This window comes from Bidens hawaiensis, unplaced genomic scaffold (assembly GCF_021521415.1).
Source record: "Bidens hawaiensis isolate Kalapana, Puna unplaced genomic scaffold, B.hawaiensis_p1.1 tig00017245_1, whole genome shotgun sequence".
NCBI classification, from domain to species: Eukaryota; Viridiplantae; Streptophyta; class Magnoliopsida; order Asterales; family Asteraceae; genus Bidens; species Bidens hawaiensis.
In genome coordinates, this window is record NW_027492611.1 from 447,899 (window position 1) to 450,924 (window position 3,026).

Sequence of the window (3,026 nt, forward strand, 5' to 3'; positions counted from 1 at the left end):
GATGTTTTAAATGGTTAAAACAAAACAACAAAAAAAAAAAAAAAAAAAAAAAAGAAAACCGGCCACCCCATGTGGGTGGTGGTTTTGGTTCAACCAAATGTTTTGTCCTTTTGTGTGGACCATCTCTTTATACTCCACCATTCACAAGACATGCAATTTTGATCTTGTCCCCATTTTGAATTCAAGAGTTGAATCAAAAAAAAAAAAATCCTCTCTCTTTTCTTCCAAAAACTCACGGCTCATTTGGGGTTTTTTGGGAGAGCTTGGTGAGCTTGTTTAAGTGTTCATAATTCCTAGCAATCAAGTTGGTGTTGTTGCAAAAGCTTGGGGTATCACACTCTTGAGGTCTTCTTCCTTGGAGGCTTGCCATTCATCCACCATCATCTTCAACATCTTGCTTGTTCTTCTAAAGGTAGAAGAAGGTACACTTACATTTTGTGAGCATTATGTTCTTGTAATTTTGATCCTTGTTAATTGGGTTTTAGTTTTAACATAATGGTATGTTCATAACAAGATTTATAATCTAAGCTTCCGTTGCGTTTTCTAGTTAAATATGGTTAACTTGACTTTGATAAACTTGTATAAAACCCAACAATGGCATCAAGAGCCGGTTACAAGGACTTATGCTCCTTGCATGTTCATAAATTTCGGGTTTTTTCATGGGTGAAAAAGGGGTCCGAAATTTTGGTGGATTTAACCCCCATGGTTTTGTAAGATCTTGACATGCATGGAAAGATCTTAGGAAACCATTATTAACATTTGCATGTTGAAAATTGTAAAATTTTGGGGGGGGGGTTTGGGCCGTAGCCTCTTGGGGGGGGGGGGGGCCGATTCCTTTGATATTTTTTGGGCAATGGTTGCTTAGGTTGCATGCTTAGAACATTTGGTATGTTTGGATGTGTCATAACCGAAACCGAGACCTTGGATGTGTTGATTGTTGTTATGTGTATGTTGGTTATATTTATTATTCAATATGGTTGTAATAATTCATAATCTTAGGCTTGTGTAATTTATTTATTCATAAATTGGTTTGTAATAAATAGATTAGTTGCATTTCTTTTTTTTAGAAAAATATGTATTAGGATACATTTTGTAAAAATTGAAGATGCAAGAATTGGTGGATTTGGGCCTTGGACCGAAATTTTGGGCTTGTTGGGCCTCACCGGCCCATCATGGGATTCAAGCCCATTAGGCCCATAAATTTCACTCTTGGGCCCAAGAAGACTTTTGGAAGTTTGGAGCCCATTTACAAGCCCAACAAGAACACAACAACTTGGAAAGGATACTTGAAGCATTTGGATGCAAGATCAAGTGGGAGTCAACATTCCATCCTTGTGTCATGTTTTGTCCCTTAGGTGTGACTTATGACCTATACTTGTTTCGGCTAACAAGTATGGTCAAACTTAGCGGTTTTCGGTTATGACTATATTTTGCATGTATGCTTGGTTGTTTGTTTTACTTTATGTAATGTGTGGTTGATAGATATTAGGATATCCATACCGTCACATAGGAACGACAACAAGCATAAAACGGGTTCTAATATATATTTGGTAATATCGCGTCAATTAGTTTAAATTAAATGGGTTTATTAAAACTAAGCGATTACTCACATATAATAAAATTGGTTTTATTATAACTAGAACCTTGAAAATTGGTTTTCAAAATCGCCATATTTCTAAATGCATGTTAGGATATGGCATAATGTTTTTCATACTAGAATATTGGAAAACTTAAAAATCCCTTTTTCATAATTACCAAGGAAACAAGTCTAACACCATCCTTTTGTAAGACACTTAACGTATTAGGAAACTTTAAATGGGATAAAGGTCACCTAACCATTTTAGAGCAAACTAATATACTTAAGGTAATATTAACATATTTGTGGGATAAAGGTCACCTAACCACTTGTATGTTAATCTTACATGTTTATACAAGTAGGACGACTTGAATTGGAAACCATGTGATAAAGGTCACCTAAGCATGGGGTCCAATGGTGTTGATGGGATAAACATGCCAACACGAAATAAGGATTTCGAATGGTCCCATACCTCTAGAAGTTGCAAAGGGTTGCAATTGTCAAGGTTGACTACCTTGTTAAATCAAATAACGGGATAAAGGTCACCTAACCGAAATTTGATTTATCGTTGGATTCTAGAATTTAATTATTATTTTAAAATTTGGAATAAAAGGGTATTAATAATTAAATTGTTTATAATACTAAAATAAAACTTTGTTAAATTTTGTAGATGGCCGCTAACAATGCAAACACCTCTACCCATAACACCCGTAACCTATCCTTAAGAACCATCCTTGAAAAGGATCGTCTAAACCATAATAACTTTATGGATTGGTATCGCAACTTGAGAATAGTTCTCAAGCAAGAAGAGATATCATATGTCTTAGACGATCCCATTCCCGACGAGCCTAACGTGGAAGATGAGGAGGCTTATTACGATTGGGTTAAGTACACCAAAGATTCGGTGCAAGCCTCTTGCCTCATGTTGGGAACTATGATTCCCGAAATCCAAAAGGATTTCGAGCATCATGGGGCATACGACATGATAACTCAATTGAAGGAAATGTTCCTTCAACAAGCTAGAGCGGAACGTTTCGAAACGGTTCGAGCGTTTCATGCATGTCGTATGGAGGAAACCCAAAGCGTCTCATCTTATGTCCTAAAGATGAAAAGCTACATTGAAAAGCTTCGTAGGTTGAATTGTCCCGTCTCAAATGAGTTGGCTACGGATTTGATCCTCAACTCTTTGACCAAAAGGTTTGAAACCTTTGTCATGAACTATAACATGAACGGGTGGGACAAAAGCATTGGTGAGCTTCACGCAATGCTAAGAACGGCCGAAGCGGGAATGGGTAAAAGGGTTTTACCCGTTCTAACAATCAATGAAGGCAAAAGGGGACATAACTCCAAACCCAAAGCAAGTGTTGCTAAGGGCAAGGGCCACGTCCAAGGAAAGGGAAAGAGGAAAGCCATTACGCCCTACAAACCGAAGGAAAAGAAGCAAAAGGTT